The 18,660-nt window shown below is 36.6% G+C and overlaps 1 protein-coding gene across 5 annotated transcripts in view; it reads left to right on the top strand.

Annotated features, from left to right (window-relative positions):
* Nucleotides 1-18,660, top strand: part of LOC103474519 (leucine-rich repeat and fibronectin type III domain-containing protein 1-like protein) — a 170,844-nt gene that overhangs the window by 68,690 nt on the left and 83,494 nt on the right. For 4 of the 5 annotated variants that reach the window (XM_008425559.2, XM_017308300.1, XM_008425564.2 and 1 more), the window contains one exon: nt 14,352-14,464. The exons of the other annotated variant lie outside the window; for it this stretch is intronic. The gene's annotated coding sequence lies outside the window, so the exon portion shown is untranslated. The remainder of the gene's footprint in view (nt 1-14,351; nt 14,465-18,660) is intronic. 5 annotated transcript variants of the gene reach the window in all.

Here is an 18,660-nt window from a genome sequence, read left to right as displayed (position 1 = left end):
GACGCGGTTCGAATGCACATGTTCCAATCTGATGCCAATACAGTTTTGTTTAGATTTTATAAAGAAGAACGTTGCACTAAATTTTTCTACCACAGGCGAGGGGTTGAGCAAGTTTTCCAAATGATTTGGTTTGTTTGATACAGTGCAGTGTGAAAGCGAACCACACCAGCTGAAAACAAATATTGCCATTTGGTCTAGACGGAGTCTACTGAACTATCAGATGTGAAAGCACCGTAGTAGCCTGAGCAAAGCTGCAGTAGCCTCTGCTAAGTATTACTTAGCAAAAGCTACTAAGGTGCACTCATGTTCTGAAAATGTTTCACCTAAAATGTGATCAGCTGTTTCCAGTTGTATGTGAGTCAACACACAGAGCTTTCTCCTTCCCTTCTGTTTGTATCTAGCATTTAAATATCACCCTGCTCTAGTAAATAATTTACTAGATACACAAAACTTTGTGTATCTAGTAAATGTTGTTAAAAATGTTCACACCTTCCAGAATATTGAGTCATGCTGGTTAACAGAAATTGGTTATGATTTACCAAAGGCTTAATATATCAATTATGTTATGAACGAATTGAGAAGACTTATTGAAAATATTTTTGTTTCCGGATCTGAAGGATTCAAAGGCGTATAACCCCTGAGGAAATCAAGACAGACAAGAGGTTATAGTACACAAGTGAAATTTGCCCAGTAATATTGCTGTTTACAATAGAACTAAAACAAAAGCAAAGATTTTAAAAGGTAACAAAAGAAGAGATAAGTGAACAATGACATATGCTCAACTTTTTGTAAGTTTTTGTAAGCAAGGCTGGAATAAGAAACAATATATTTGAAAATGCAGGAGACAGTAAAAGAGTGATGGATCTAGTGAGAAGAGGAAAGACGGGCCGTGTTGTTGTGTGGGAGGTGAAGAGAAAGCATAGAGAGGTCAGTGTTAACTGCTACGGTCTGGCTTTCTTTCTGAGACCTATCACAACAAATAACTCACTCTGACGGCACACACTCTCACACGGTGCCTCCCTGGTGGGGTGAGCAGCGTAGACGGAGACAAATACTTGGGTTGTAAGTGGCTTGGAGATAAAGGGGATGAAGAAATTGTTTAAAATGAGTGGAACTGGTGCAAGAGCAGGATTATCACAGGTGTGGCCACCATTGTCAACTCTCCCATGCAAAGTCAGAAACTCGTTACTAAAGCAAAAAAGTTTGATACCGAGTGATATTTCTATTAAGTTTGATAATCAAAGCTCGTTTCAAGTAAGATGTTACCGCGGGATGGATTGCAAGAGGTAAATGTTGTTTTTGACAGCATATGCTTTTAACATTTAGAATGGATTTAGTGGAGAGCAAAGTCGGAAACACAGAGTAAATGCACTAATCTTTGTTTCCACAAAGACGCGTCCTAAAATTATCCAGAGCACAAACGATCCCGGCGGCCTGCTGTGAATGGTGTAGGTAAGCTAATACACTGGGAAAGAGAAGAGAACAGACTTAGATAGATAAGCTGTTGGAAGGGCGATGTGCCACAGGTGAGTGAATTCAGCAATCACTTCACGGTCAGACAGCCACGCCTAGGGAGAGGCAGAGACAGACTGTAGAAAAAGTAAACAGGAAACAACAGGGGGAAAGGGGAAATACACACAGCAGGATGGAGAAGCACAATCAAAATGGCTTATGTCAACCTAGAATGACATCGTCAGGAATTATTTCTTGTCAATGTTTGCGCAGAAAGCACAAATTAAAATAAGTTGTCACAATTTGTGTTTACAGAACCGTTCTTAAGTGAGATAATTTATTTTTATTTGATTTCCTAGCCAGAAAATGGCAAAGTAATCGAGGCTAATTGGGACAATAACAAATCAAACACAGATGATCTGAAAGCTGCTTCCAGCTTGCAAAAAAACACTTATTTCCTGCAAGCTCATTTACTGATTATTATTATTTGAACCTCAGGTGAGGCTTTGAAATTTCTCACTTTTTATTGGCTAACTAGTGATTCTGAATGGATACTGGGAGTTTGTGTCTGCTTCCTTGTTTTGCATTCTGTGTTAAAATGATGGTGGGACAGGCATTTGCTTGATGTCTGTGCAAATTAAAAGTTTGCTCACAACCCACCTTTTGGCTAAAAATTACCCAAATAGCTTCTGTTAATTAGATTTTAGCAGATTCAGATTTGTCTTTATTGAGTAAAAGAAAATGGAGGGCTAGAATTATTTTTTTTTCTGCATCCCTGCCATGAGCAGGCATTAATTATTTATATTAGAAGTAGAGGAACGCTATGCTTCTGCTTCTGTGTGGAAAACCGAGGCTATGAAACATGGTTTCATTATTTTATTTAACTTTTTTTGAGAAAAAGACAAAATTACTGTGGAGCTGGCATTTTAAACTTACATTTGACGTCAAACTTTTTATTTTTATTTTAGACGTCTCCCTTGTCCAACCAGTATCACCAAGATCCAATGCTATCCACATTTTATAGAGTCCTGCCAATTACCTAATTATTTTACTCAGGTGTGCAGAAACAGAAACATCTGAATGTTGCAGGACACTAGCCTTACAGTGTCCAGAAGCAGAGGTTGACATGTGTGCCCTGGAGGACGAAGATCATTACCTTAACTTTAACATTTTCGAAAAGCTGCCAGCCTTTCCAAATCCAGCATTTTCCATGATAGACGGTCCTAATCTCCCTCTGTGCCTTACAGCCTGAGCGGACTGCAGGCATGTCTCACCATGTCAAAGTTTCCTTTTAGATAACTTCTCATGTATTTATACTTCCTCTGACTTTATTTTAACTAATAATGATACTGAAAGCGGCGAGTCTTTTCATTCGTAGAACACTTCCACACAAAAAGGTATTTTGAAATTTCCTGTTAGTATTGTTAGTATTGTTTGACAAAAGAAAAAACTTGATGGCTAAAAGACGGAGTATGTCTTGCAAATTATTATGTCTCATCTTACATAGGTTAGACATATGCTTAACTTGACTGGTGACTCTTGGAAAAAAGATTCACAATCCCAATGGTGGTGTCCTGCTTAAATAAAAGGTGGTGGCTTGACAATTTTAAGTAAATGAATTGTAAATGGAGATGGCCAAATACTTGAGAGACATAACCTCATTAAATGCTTTATCAATACTGGCCTATGCTCAAGAGGAAAAAAAAATGTATGTGGTCTTGTAGTTTTTCTGGCATACACATTACAGCAGTTCATAGCTTTGGCAATTAAGATATGTCATTTTATTTTTAAGTGGGCAAAAACTGTCAGTTTTGTAATAACATTTTCAATAGAGTTCCTTACACCAACTAATTAATAACTGAAATGTTTGAATTCTCCAGGATCATGTATCCCTTTGGCATATTCTGGTACAACAAAATTTTATTTATTATTATTATTTATTTTATTTTTTTGCTTTCGCTTGTTTGTTTCTTGGAACAACCTGCTTCTTAATCATCATAAACATATCAATTGCCAGCCATCCAGCACCTAAAACAGCAACTCATTAAGGTGAACATCTGTATTTTTAAAGGTAAGTCGACCTGATATAGAGTGTAAAATGAGGAGGGAACGGGAAGGAGAGCGAGTAAACCAGAATCGGCTGTCAGTCACCATCTGTCATGTGGAATCTGATGTGCAGACTGGACAGTGATTACATCCTAAATCATCAACCAGCTGCACACGCAGACAAACACGGTAGACACTCCTGTGTAAATGTGCTTGCAGGCATAACTCTGTTGGGAATTTTACTCTAGGCTTTGTTCAATGATTACTAGCAAATTAAAACTATATTTGGCTTATAGTCAAATGTTGATTGAGACGTACAAATCTTAATTTGCGTCTCGTATTTAATTGTCATTACAAGTTCGAATGTACTTTTGGGAACCATATTTGGAATATTAGTAGGTTTTGCTTCTCTCATTCTGTCTGACCTACAGGCATTCGTCTTGATCGACACATAACTCCCCACAGACAGACAGACAGATGTGGTTGGAATTTATAAGCCAACTCTGTTTACCAACTCCCTTCTGCACTACATCTACTTCACATTTCTCAGTTTCCGTTTGCCCTGGTTTTTGTTTTTTTGTTTTTTGTCTGTATCTGTGCTCCATTCTTAGAAGCAAATTAAAATTCTGTTTTAATGTTTTTCCCAACTCTTCCTGCCTTTGCAACACAATTGCTGATGGCTAGGTTTTATTCCATAAATAAAACATATTTATGGAATGGAATGTATTTAATATTTCATGTTGGTTATAAAAATAAAATGACTTATAATTTTAAAACACCTTTTGCATGATAATGTGAATTATTCCAGCTGTCGAAACAGTCGTCTTTGCTCTTTTCAAGTTGCTTTTCTTTTTTCTTTTTTTTTACCAGTGTATGTTTGAAGTATGCATGAATTTATGATTTTATTTAATTACAAAGTTATTTTCAGTCAACAGAAAGTTACTCTGTTTATGCCGGTGTCTTCAGTAAGGGCTATGTAAAACATAACAAACCACATCATGCCTTGACTTTAAACAAAGAAATATATATTTAAGAGCAAGCAAAAATGAATTCTGACATGGAATAAAAATAGGATCCTATTAAACAATACATATCAGTGAAACAAGGGCGACATTTTCAACAGGGTCATAACAGATTGGAAATGATGCATCTCTGATATGCGAGGGTGGATTTGTGTGTCAACTAAGCTCACCTAATGTACAATGTTGTCTCATCTGAACTAACATGAGGAATAAATGTTGGTGATATGTGGTTATTTCTCATCAAGTGGTGTGTTTAGACAGATTCATCCTTTCCACTTTTCTAATCTCTAATCCATTGCACAGCTGGGGCGCTGGGTGCGCGTTTGTTTCTGTGTGGCGTTTTTTTTTTTAAACCTCTTGCATGTTTGTGTGCACTTCGTTTGACCTCTTTAGGGATTTTTCCAGTATAATTAATGAAGTTGAGACAAAGTAGTCTTCACTGTCACAAAAGCCCAGTTTAATGAGACTAAACATTTTTTTCTGGGGTTAAGGTTAAGGATGAAGTTGTGAAATCCGATTTGAATTGTACCCACAATAGTAATAATTAAAATGCTAACGGGTTGTTTTTGGCTCTACAGAATAGATGGAGGTCAAATTGTTGTCTTTTTAAGGACAGCTGTATGCGTGTGCATGTGTGTGGCCATTTTCCTAATGCAGCCCGACTCATAATTAATTTTTATTATTTACTTAATTTATTTAATCGTAAATAAATAACTTATGAAGAGATGTCAGAATTTAAATTAAAATCAGTAATTTGTAATGTTGATGCCAAAAAAAGACCACATTTGCCACTTAGCACATTTATATAGACACATTCAAATGTGACTAAAGAAATGGGAATACGTGGCAGATCAGAATGTATAATGTTGACACCCCAATCAGAATATTATGATCATGTTATGGTCATTTGGAACAAAATTGTAATCTGGAACCCATTAGAACCTGGAGCGGGCCCATTCCTGGCACCCAGAAGATACAGAACGAGCAATACAGTATGTTTGTTTGTTTTTATGTTCAACACAGACAGGAAAGCAACTGTTGGAACATTTTACATCTCTGCGCATGTCAGTGCTTTTACACTGAATACAGCCTGGTGCATGTAGATGTGCATCATGATAAGATTAATTAACTCTGTGCCCATATAAATGATGCTTTTGGACTATTTTTGTTTTTCAATCCAGACACATTTGAATCTGACCATAGAATTTTGCATATCCAAACATAGCTACTTAGAAAGAACCTATAAGTTGGTGCAGAAGACTGAAAAATGAATATATGTGGAAAGCATTGCTTACTGAATGTACTTTTAACAATAGAAATGAAGTTACTTCAACAATGCGCTATTTAAGAGTGTTTTCTTTCAGTATAACTGCATTGTTTTCAAAAAGTTGATTATCCTTTTTGATATTACAAGACAGATATATGTAATAAAAACATACAAAAGAACCTTCCAAAATAAAAGTTTAAACTAATTTACTTACTACATTGTGTGACATGTTTTGGAAAAGTAGATAAATCCTCAGGGTTGAGATAAGTATGGTAATGCCTTCTGTGGTGTCAATGTATCATTGAAACAGAAGGACATTCCTATATCTGCATGACTATATCTCAGCATTAAAGCTGTTTAAATTCCATTTAACTGTTTTAACGTAGGTGTTTTTAATGCCTTTTCTTGGTTCACATGCTTTTCATTTAAGCCTGCTTGCATACTGCACTTCATTTTATCAGCAACAATAATGAGCATAACAGGCAAATTAATATGACATCTCTTGAGTGCATCTCTTCTGCAGTGAGTGCCATATATGGCATATATGTACCACACAGCACATGCATTAAATCTATTGTTCTGAAGCACACCGAGGCCATATGTGTAAAGAATAATGGCAAACCAAAAACCACAAAGTGATCAAATGCTGCACTCTTTTCTGATCTTTGTGAGTCCCAGTGAACATGCCTAACATCCCCAACACAGCCTGCATTCACACATTTACACATATACCTACACATACCCACTCCACACTTTGTTCAACACTTTATCTAACACGAAAGCAGAGACTTAAGTTGCATGTGTGACTTTTCACCAGCGAGCATACATTCAGTGCTTTTGGGCAAAGTTTTAATTCAAATAATCACGTTTTTTTTTTTTCTCTCTCTCGACTTTGAATCATCAGCTATTTTCTTTGCCCTACAATATATTTTATCATCTGAATGTGTATATGTTTCACGGCCATTATTCTAACAGGACAAGAGGTAATGGCCACAAATCAATACAATTATTTGTCTCATTGGTGAAGTGAAAGGAAACCACATGATATTTATCTGAAAAGAATAGGGTTTGTTGGTGTAAAGACCCTCTGGGGAAACTGTTTGGAGTATGTCTTCAGCAGCTTTTCACATTTAGATACCAAAAGATTTGTGTATTCTTATTGCAAGAGAGTTCAACTTAATCTGAGTGAAGATTTTCTGTTTTGTTTTTTTTAACTCTACTAACATATTTTAAATTATAATTAGACATTGACTTTGACCAGGCTGTTGTAACACATGAACACGCTTTAATTTAAACCAAGTCATTGTTTTTCCGGGTCACCAGAGGGTGAACCTCAGTCTTCTGGCATATTTAGCTTTCTGCATGTTATTGTCATTACAAACAAATTTTCATGCTCCGCTAAAAGAATGAATAAAAAAAAAAATTTCTCACAGTATGACCACAATCATTTTTATGGTGTGTTCTTAGTTATCTACAATTGATGTCTCATCTAATCACAGCACCTTCTCCCACATGTTTACTGTGCTTCCTATGGAAGCTTTTAAAAAGCAGCACATTTTACAGCTTCCTCTCGGCAGTGACTTTCCTTTTGCCACCTGCCGACTTGTGAAGGCAATTGGTTCCACTGGATTTTATTTATTTTGGGGGACATGAGATTAAATGAGACTGAACACACATAGGGACACTATACCTTTCAGAAATTATTCATAAAATATCCAAAAGCTTGTGTCCTTATTTCACTTGACACCACAACTTTGTCTGTTCATAAAATTCCAATAAAATGCATCCATGTTTTGTTGTGTAACATTAAAGTAATTATAATCAGGATTATTATTTTTCTAATCTTGTTTCTGCTGTGAAAATCTACCTCCACTTTAACTGTTTCAATATTTACAATGTGTAGGGTTAAGTGGCTGTAACCATGCCAACCTTTTTTCTTCATGTTTTCTAAAGTATCACATTTTTTCATAGTTCTCATAGGTCTTTATTTTCTGCACCAAGGGAACCACGGTAAATATGAACATTAATCTTTGTCAGTCAAGGTTATAAGCAATGCAAACATGCCATAGCAACAAGAAAACAAATAAAGAACAGATTTTATATGTTCAGATTCTGTCTGGTTTCCCTGCTCATCAAGACACAGAGACAGCCCTTGTCAAAGCGTTAAATGACATCCACAAAAATACAGCACTTGACTGTTGATCACGTGCTATCGAAACTACCAGAGGGTGGACTCTGATACTCTACTTGACAAATTTGAATCTTACCTAAAATCAGGGGATTCTTTGTATCTATAGGTAAATTCTTATTGGAGTGAACACACAGGGTACAAAAAAGTTAACATGACTACGCAGATGATACACAGCTCTACAAAAAAATGTCACCAGATGACACCAAACCCATCCAGGCACTGAACAAAAGTTTAGAACAAATCAATGCATTGATGTTTCATAACTTTCCCCAGCTGAACAGAAACAAAAACCATAGTTATCATGTTTAGACCAAAGCAGGAATGACCAAGTCATCAGGCAGCTGCAGCTACGACGGATGCAGCTAGAAACTAATGATCAGGCCCGAAATCTGGGTGTAGTGATGGACTCAGACATGACTCATCAAAGACACATAAAGACAAATTTGGTCTTCTACCACCTAGAGAACATTTCCAGGAGTCATGTATCTTGATCCTAAGCCATTCGATCTATTCTCTGAGTTACAGAGACACAATGTGCTTTAAAACTGGGATGATGTGCTCTATGTTCCTAGTATTAGTGAAAATGCAAGCAGCACTGTTCTGGACCAGTTGCAGCTATCTGATGAACTTTTTTTTTTATGCAGACCTGTGAAGACACTTTTGCATTAATCAATATGACTAGAGAAACATACATGGATGAGTTTCTTTAGATCTCGCTGGGACATACATTTTTTATAAACCTAATGTCATTGTATCAATCTTCTTGCCTATCCTGCAACCAAAACTAAACATGAAAGATCAGCATTCAGTCTTTATGTTCCACTAATCTGGACTGTCCTTGTATTGCTGCTTTCATTGCCACGCAGAATGGACAGTTTAAGGCGATAGTCTGGTTTGCTGACATCAAGTGAATCAGATTTGTCTTCCTTAAATGTATCACCACCGCTTCCTGTTTCTTGAAGGTTTTAATGAGATACAAATTGATGAATTTTTACAGTGGAGATTTAATAGACAAAGCAATTTATCTGAGTGTATTGACGATAAAATGGAAAGATGGAAAAGATTGCTTACCACCTTTTCCATTCTGCCATGGGGCTCAGTAAATTAGACTAGCATCTTTACCCGACTCTCTGCATAATTACCTTGGACCAGTCACGCCATTTTTCTCAGTCACTAAAACGGGTCAAGTGATGTGACTCTAATAAGTAAATGTGGTGAGGCTGAAACAAGAGCGTTTCTTTGCTGCAGTATCTCTAACTCGATATGCCCGTGCTGCATTGGTTGGATGCAAAACAGCTGCCCTTGTAATAAGGAACCAAAATGAATCTGATTATGGTGACCTGGTCATTAAACTATATCTGAAGAAGAAAGGTTATAGTGGTGATGTTGTGTGGTTGATTTAACGGGTAATAAATTACGCGAGTCCAAGTGAAAGACAAATGTGCTTGGGAAGCACAGTTTTAGTCTCACATACTGTTTCTTTTTATAGACGGCAGCTATTTTGGTCATCTGTTTTCTCTTTCACTGCAAAATATACACTTCTTGTTTTCAGTCTAAAAACTTTTCCCGAGTTTGTCATTTTTGATCATGCACATTGAGTAAATTTATTTTTTATTTTTCTCAGTGAATTTCTACACTGAAAATTAGTCTGTGGAAACAAGTGTCCCCATTAAAAAAAATGAAAATGATCACTTATTTCCATCTTCCATCTACACTCCCTCTCTAAAACATGCAATATCACATTTTCTGGCTAATTATCATTAAATCAAATTAATGCCATTACTGGAAATGCTGTCCAGACACATGAAAATGAAACAATGGCATTTAGGACAGCAACCTATTTGACAAGCTACAGATCTATGAGATGAGGAAGCCGCTTATAATATAACTTTAGGTAAGACATCACAGGGTCCTCTCTGTGCCAAGGACATTTTTCACTTGGCTCATAATCCAACACATTGGGCACAGATTTCAGCACTGGGATCCCATACATAACTCCCTCCAGCTCATCCTGCACCTGTGTCACTGTCTCCAGACTTGCAATTAAAAAGTAAATGGCTCATAGATACTGACTTCTGTCTGCACTTCAAAATATTAGAACAAGTGCCATACCATTGTAATTGTAGACGAGCATGCAGCAAGAACTGTGCATGATGCTGGAAACAGAAGCTTTGCTCTTTTTTCCCACGTTGCACACGCCACTTTGATGGCTTTGAAAGTGAGCACCTCAAAAGAAGCAGTGAAAGCATCCCAACAATGTAATCTATCTTTTATCTTTAACACAGGAAACATGCACTGCTAAAACAAAGCCAAGGTAAGGTAAGATATGCAGTGATCTATCTTGCGCAGCAAATATATGTAATGTAATCGTGAAATTTGTACTTGGGATATTTGGAGGAGAAAAAAATCAGATGCTTTCTTATTTTTAGAGGTTACACTATTTCTCGATACTTTGATTTTTATTTGGTTAAGCTTTTGTCTAACTGGTGTTCTTTTTTTTTAGTTGCTTTGTCCTCCCTGCACTCACTAATGCGCTGCCACCGCTGCTCCTCGTTCATTTGCAGGTGCCACTCGTTCTTGATGCACTAACTTTCTTTGTACAGTGTTTACAACCTTGTCAGACATTCTGTGTGGGTTTTGCTTGAATTTTTAGTTCATTGTTGTCTATATTCCTGTGTAGATCACTAAGTTTTTTAGTTCACTTATCAAAATATTGCCATATGTCTACTCCACATGAGAAATGCAGCAGCTAATATTGTATGTGAAAAAAACATATTTAAGAAGTCACTTCATTGAAGATAATTGTATAATAGGTGTTACAAACATTTGATTTCTCTTTGACATCAAGTGTTTTTGAATTTTAGTTGAATAATTCAAATCCATGAGGTTGCAATTGATGTCTGAAGAAAATGTATGCAAGGCACTGTTCTTCCACTTGTAGCTTTTCCTTAAATGTTCAGTGCTCTGTACGGCTCTTGTCCACCAAAAACTGTTTTCAGAGACTGAAGGTGTGTGATGTGACAACCAAGTCACATCACACACCTTCCCAATTTAACCCTGTTTCCTATCTAAATGTTAAATGTTTTAATGCCTATCATATATTATCTATTTAATTAAATAAATTCACTAACCAATGCTCACAACGGGTCTATCGCAATCTAATATGAATAAACAATTCCAGAATCCCACTGAATTAATTATACTTCTCACACTTACAAGCATTTTACATCTGAATTTGCACCTAAAATGGAGAGGATTTTTTTAAAATATAAATTAAATATTTAAAAAAATAAATGCCTTGCTATCGCTTTATTATTCTAGTAAAGAAACTGTCATAATTATCACCGAAAAATTACATCTTATGTTGTATGCAATTCGGAATTGCCACAAGAGTATCACTGAGGTGCTAACAAACATAAACCCAGAAGGTTAGTAGAGATCAAACCAGGAACTACAAACCTGCCTGACAGTGTCAAAGAGAACAAATTGGCGTATTGTATTATGTTGAAGCAGCAAAATAAAAAAAGCAACTTCAAGAGGAGGGGAGGAAGAAGGTAGAGGAAACACACTTGAAGGAAAAAAAATACACATTCATACCAATTCACTGTTTCATATTTGAATGCATTTGGTAAAATAGGAGATATGGGTTTCGCTTTAGGTTTCACTGCTGTTTGTTTATATAAAACCATTTTTTGTTGCTTCTTTTAGGTTTCATGATTAAAGTTAGAAATATCTGAGGATCATAATCCATCATGTAGACAAGTATATCTATCCCTCTCCTCCTCACATACAGCATATATACAGTATTACATATTTTCTTTTTTTTCACACGCTCCTTAGAGCCTGAATACAGCGTATATATACTTCCAAGCTCCCCGGCAGGTCAGCATGCACCACATAACATATCTCGTGCAGAGGGGCAGTCGCTGAAAATAGCAGGGGTCTATGCGGAATATTAATACCTTTTTCGAGATCATACAGTAGTGTATGGTTCAAATGAGGCGATAATACATTTTTCAAAGACACTTTCAAAGCCCAAAGGTGGTTAAAATAAATGTACCCAGAGCAGATAAACTGATTACTTTGACAAATGCACCAGATCAGAGTTGTCAACCTGTAATTTATCAGTTCTTCCCCTGACTTTTGTTTAACAAGCACAAGGGTTGTTTGTCTTGGCCGGCCTCCGTGATGGACTGGCAGTCTCTGAACTGGGATGAGCTCCCGTTTCTTCATGGCCACAGAAAGGACAAAGCGGACATGGGAAATTAATGTTTGTCTATTAATATTTACTTTTGTTTCTAACCGCAGCAGCTCATTGCTTTGTTTCAGAGCAGTTGCAGCTACCTGCTTTTAATGACTGGGAAAATGCATCAACAAACTGGGCAGAATATTTTTTTGCATAGCTTTGACCAACTCATTTTAGCCACTTCTAATCTAAATATTGCAAAAATAATACATGGCAAGTTTATTGCTTGGAAGTACAGTCCCCAAGAGGATTTTCTGCAGTCACGGCTGGACAAGCAGAAAATCAGACTTTTTTTGTTGCATCTCTTTTAAAGATTGTCAGGATATCAGCGACAACAAATCTCCATTTTCCCATATTGTCATATTTCATTATATTGCTTTTGGTGTTCCATACTTTAACACCTTACCAAACCTGGGTTAGTAAAATGGATTAGACTGCTACCTCGTGTGTCAGGTGTGACCTTCTATTGCAGTAAGACTCCATCCAACTTACATTAACAACATTAGTAATTTATTAACATTGCAAATGGTAACAAAACAATTTCTGCAAATGTCATCAAGTACCTTCTTGATTGTTTTCCTACTACTATAAATTAGTAGGATGGGCTTTTTTTTTTTTTTTTTTTTTTTACTACTAAAAGGAGATTTAAAAGTTTTATTTGCCGATGGGATTATTTCCCCTATTAAAACTGACATGTAGTTTTTTGTAATGAAACTCTAGGGTTTCTGAAAGTCATCATGCAATTGAGTACAATAATTGTATGTACCTTATTGAAGCCAGAAGCACCTGCCACCAGGGACTTAACTGCAGCAGGATATCATGCTGCCAAGTATCCTCTCGGGTATTGTTCTGGTAGAACAAAGAGTTGAGGCAAAAAGCACACATAAATAGAAGATGAGACTCTCATGAAAGATAATTAGTACTTTATACTTTTAAACCAGCCTCTGTTTTTGAGCAGACTTTGACAGAAGTGTTCATGTTGTTGCTACTTCTCAATAGGGCACATTTTCAGGTTATGTCAGGAAAAAAAAAGTCTTTAACATTACAGAAAAAATCAAAACTATGACATATACCCACACTCCTGTTTTTTCGGAAGCAAACTGTTGTTGATCTAGATTTGATGAAACGATTAATTATTAAATTTTCTCTGCTGCCTTTAATTAGTGCGCAGACACGACTTTCTTCCACACTTGCTGATATATTTTACCGCCCTAACCTTTTCTTTATGATGTGCAATTATCTACCTCCTCTTTATGTAAAGTTAATAAACTCTATTAGCCAGGGGCCATCTGTTACTTATGTGCTGACTGCCACATTGAATGTGAGGATGTCAGCTGTCCTTTTGCTGTGTCACCTTTTTACAACATGAATCGGCAACGAGACCGCTTTAGATCCCTGATAGGAGTAATAATAATTTTCTAATGGTCTTTGGCTTGTTGGCTCAGACAGCTGAATGCCATAATGCCTTCATCCTGTTTGATGTGTAATTCATTGTGTGCACTCCACTAAAACTCAAAAAGTACAGACTGTCAGTTTCCTTTTAATAGTGCTTTGATCAATATTGGATGGACGGTTTAAAAGAGGGACACATTTCTTCGCATCACTGCTCACAATTTTTAAGGTACTCAAAAATATTTCCAGTGTTGATGGTAAAATATTCATATTAAGTTCTGGCTTCTAGGGTTCTTCCTTCCATGAACATAATTGAAGTCTTAGTCTTATCTTAGAAAGCTCTTAGTATGTGTAGCGTTCTGTTCAGATGACCATAATAAACAATAAGGAGAAATTAGCTTTGTCCTGACTGAGGTTTATGATGATTGAAGTAGTTCTGAAAGTATTGCAATACATCTGGACTTTTTGCAGATCACGTAATGTAATTTCAAAACTTTGTGTTGAAACGGCTGATATGCCATCAATGTATGAAAGGAGCAAGTGCAGTAATGTTTTACCTATTGTGAACCAAACGGCAAACTTTTATGTCAGTTTACCAGTGATGTATTGCAGGTCCCACAAATTGATGGGGGGGCAAAAGGAGAGACCCACTCTGAGGTAGTTTTACAAAGCCACTGGGACGTCTGGGTTTTATTAGCTCTAACCATGTTCATGTTTCTCTGTTCTTTCTCCTAGGGCTTTGGATCCATTTTCCTCGGTACTTCCTCTTTTCTGTCCATCTACCTGTCACTGTGACTGCAATTTATCTTCATGTTGAGTCCTAATCTAACACACCTTATCAGATAGAGGTAGGCAATGTTTGTTTTTTCTTGTTTTTTATGAATCCACGAGTGTGCTACTGCAAAATGGACTCTGTAGGAAACTGTGGCATTGTTTTACTACAGTTGCATTACATCTTCCGGTTTGAAGATTCTTGTTGCTAAATAACAGTTCTATGAACCCCCTTTGGAAAATGTAGGTATATAATATTGCATTGTGCTTACGTACATGCATGCATGATTTTCTTTTTCACAATGTTAAAAATTAAACCTTTATTAAAGCTTCACCATTATTAAAATGTTTATATTTAAACCACTGTTTACCTCTGGAATTTAGTGACCTCTATATGCTACCCATACTTTATAGTTATGTACTATCCTCTATTTGCATACACATTACAATGCACACATTTGCAATACCTTGTGAAATTATTCAATGATGTGTTGCTCATCTAAGAAATTACACATTTTTGTAAATACATTCTAGTGTCTCTTGAAGTTCTTGAATCTGTGCTTTGACATTTACCTCTGATTGTGTACAGAATTAGTTACTTCAAACAAAAGTATGTTTATGATAATATGCTTTAATGATCATCTAATAATTCCTCCAGTATCGACGCTATCATCAAAAGGGTGTCCCTCAAATATAAAAGTCACTGTACAATATAAAATACTCTGAACAATAAAAATCAGCCTGTTCTGACTGTGACTATGCAACTAAAGTAACTGACCCAGTTTCTCTGCAGCTAGATGAATAACATACATCACGTGTAGCAATTGTGTGCAGGTTTTTACAGATTCAGCACAGAGCAAACTGGGGCTGAACAGGTGCCGAGTCCTGGCTTACTAACTTGCATGTAACAAAATTATCAGTGCACTGCTCAACCAAGCCGTTTTCCGGCGGCGCGTACAAATAAAAAAAGCTCAATGGTGCAGAGCTCACTTTAAAACCACAAACGCATCAAGTGAGAATTTAACTGCATTTTAATAGGCAAACAACAATCCTGGGTGAGACGCCCGGGGGCATTTCACCCAGGATTAACAAGGCATGGTTTGGAAACCAGAAACAGTCCCGTTCATGGCATTAAACATGGCAAACTGCACAAACACATTAGCCCAGGTTAAATATACACAGAGATGCATTGGCCGGCGGCTGTGACGCCCAAGTCAGGGAAAATTGAGATATTTATGACATAGTTTGGTGCTGCTGCAGAAACCAGCATGAGGAAGATTAATCCAGTTTGATAAGAAAAGTGATTAAGATAATTATAGAACTTTAAATGTCCTAAATATGTTCACTCTGCACTCTGAGCTGCAGTAATTGACCCGTCTGTTGGAAATATGAACAGGATGCAGTTATTGTGCTGCCGACCAAAGTGTAGCTTAGAAGCCAGTTTTGCATATTTAGTTGAAGTCATTAGAGACAGACAGAGAAAGAGAGAGAGACAGCTGTGTTGCATATTGAGTTAATGTTGAGACAGAAGACATTCACGTAATTTTGCTCCAGACACTTACTGAAGTCACCGTATTATAGAATTTTAGCTCTGGCTCTCACCCCATCTTGGAAGCAGGTAGAAAAATTATTTCATTTTAGTGGCAGAACAGTTTGTAACACCATCTTATTTTCTTCTTGTTTGTAGCCCTCACTGCCTTCTTCAAACCTAGTTTTGTGTCTGCCAGAGGGGGGGAGGAATATCTGCCATAAGCAGTTTACAAGATGCAGTCAAAAAAAAAAAAAAACATGTGTTATATGTAATACCTTTGTATATTTTGTGTGGCAATATGGTTTTCTTTAAAGATAAGAAGTTGTTATAATGGATGATATTAAGTCTCATAAATTTGCTAAAATGCTAAAATTAAAAAAAAAAATAACAGCAGCGCCACCTGGAAATATACCAGAAAGAGAGGATAGCAGAATAAGTAAACACATTAAGGCTTAAAAAAATATTATATAATAACGGACATTGTTTGAACTTGTATTCAATTTAAACAATTAGGATTTTGGCTGAGGTTAAAATATATTTAAAAAAAATAAGGAAATACTGACGTTTACCAGGAAAGGAGTTGTGAGGGACAGGGGGACAACATCCAGTGAAAGAAAGGGATATTCACCCTAGACATTACAAAACACAACAACCAAAAGCAAAAAAGGGGTACTCCAACAAAAAAAGAAACACCAAACAAGATAACATGGCCAAGGGTCACCACTGTCACCATCGCCCCAGTCCCTGAAACAGAAATGCAAACCATCCACCTTAGTGAAATAAATAAATAACAGCATTGTCACAATAAAAGATTCTGCATGCAGGCACACTTCCCAGTGGCAGCACATTATTTATGCTGCTACAGTTTGACCCAGAGACACTGAAGACCTGCTGTAAAAATAAAGGTTAAAGAGGGAGTATTATGCAAAATCAACTTTTTTGAGCTACAATTTTGTAGTCAAAGCAACATACTGGATATGTTGCTTTGCCTCATTCATGAGTATTTAAATGAGTGTTTGCTGCTAATCCTTTAGACTAGTGGCAGCAGCAATTGGCAAACATTTGGTGGAACCGCATGTTTGCCGAGAAAAGTTGTACGGCATCAATGAATGGCATGCAGAACCACTGTTGTAATGGCGTGATGAATGGGGGATTTACAATCTCCACATTCTAAATAACTTACTCTTTGACTGAATTGAGCAACAGCTGAGGTGTAAGATTGTTCTATTTGTGGTAAGTGAGGTGAGCTTGTTGACAAGTTACCCAAAAATAACTTGCATGTTTCCCCAGAAGATGATGTGGATAAACGCTTCGCTCCATTATCCAAATGTGGAAGCTCCCAACTGCATATGATACCTGCTGCTTATTAAATGAAATTTGAAATTCACCAAAAAAGTCGATCTTGATAAATCAACCACATGGAAGAGCAGCCAATAGATTAATTTATCATTTCTTTAAGTATGTTTGGTCTGTGTGAAATTTGCATTTTGTCTTGTATTCGTATTTTGCATGTATTTGATGGGGAAACTGTGTGTTTACAGAATGCAGAAGAAAAACAAAGTAAGGTAATTGGCTGTTAAAAGATGATATCAGGAGGGATTTTGAATAAGCAAATTTGTTTCTCTGATGGTCTGTGCAGGTCATCTCCTTCCTCTTGCCTCTTTGACAAAGTTGGTCCAGAAAATTATTTAATAGGCTTTTCTATTTAATTGCACATCTAGTGGGTGGTATGAGTGTGCCAGTAATAATGTTCATCAAACAGAAAAGACATTGGACAAGTCTAAATTTAGTTACATTACAGCTTATGTCAGTGAGTTAGCACCAGTAGACATGTGCAGAGGCAGAGTGATGTGTCTTACTTTCATGATTTCCCAAAGCTATATGTATAAATGTACTTCATCTGAAAGGTGACAGCTCGAGGAGTGGTTTGGTGCTCAGGTGAAATTCCACACCCTGGCAGCTGCAGTGAAACATGATTATACAGATGAGGTGCTGTCTCAGCAAAGCAGATATTAATTGAATATACACGGTGTGCACGCAATGCATAAGACATGATTATCTTGTAACTCCAGACTGTAACTGTCCAGGGTTTAACAGTGTCAGCCTACAGTTTCTTGTAGATTAGACCCAGTGTGCTACTAAGCAATGATGTGGTCAGTCATCTAGAACACATCTTAAACAACAATCAGACACAATGTTAAAATTCATCCAGTGATTATTTCTAAATTACTCAATCATTTGCCCATTTCATTCTTTCCTTTCTGTTTATAGTTTTTGGTGATAGTCTTAAATTAATCACAGTACAAGCATCTGCTGCACATCAATAATATGTACTTGTATTTATAGTTGCCTGAAGAAGATTAGGAACACTTAAATTTTGAGTCTGGAGTTTTAGCTTTATACATGCAGGAATGAAATACTAGACATGTTCCAGTCCATGGTAGACTCAAACTGCTTTCTTTGTCTTTCATGGACATTTTTGTGTTCTTGCAAAACTTTATGCTCTGAAATCAAAAGTTTTTCAACTGTTAAGAAGTATGTTAAAGCTGACCTGCATCAAAATATGGTTGGAGCTAAATCTATTTAGTTTAATGGAAAAAGAGGGAGGGTCTGCTGTTTTCGACTGGGAGTCACGTTAAATTAGTATGGGATGAAAAAAACTTTCATTAGGGCAATCTTTATACATCAATTCCAAAACCACATTTGATTATTATTATTTTTTTATCTACACAGAAATTATAT

The sequence above is a fragment of the Poecilia reticulata genome, linkage group LG13, assembly GCF_000633615.1.
Source record: "Poecilia reticulata strain Guanapo linkage group LG13, Guppy_female_1.0+MT, whole genome shotgun sequence".
Lineage (NCBI taxonomy): Eukaryota > Metazoa > Chordata > Actinopteri > Cyprinodontiformes > Poeciliidae > Poecilia > Poecilia reticulata.
Note: the sequence above shows the minus strand (reverse complement) of the source record. Positions and strands in the feature narration are given on the sequence as shown.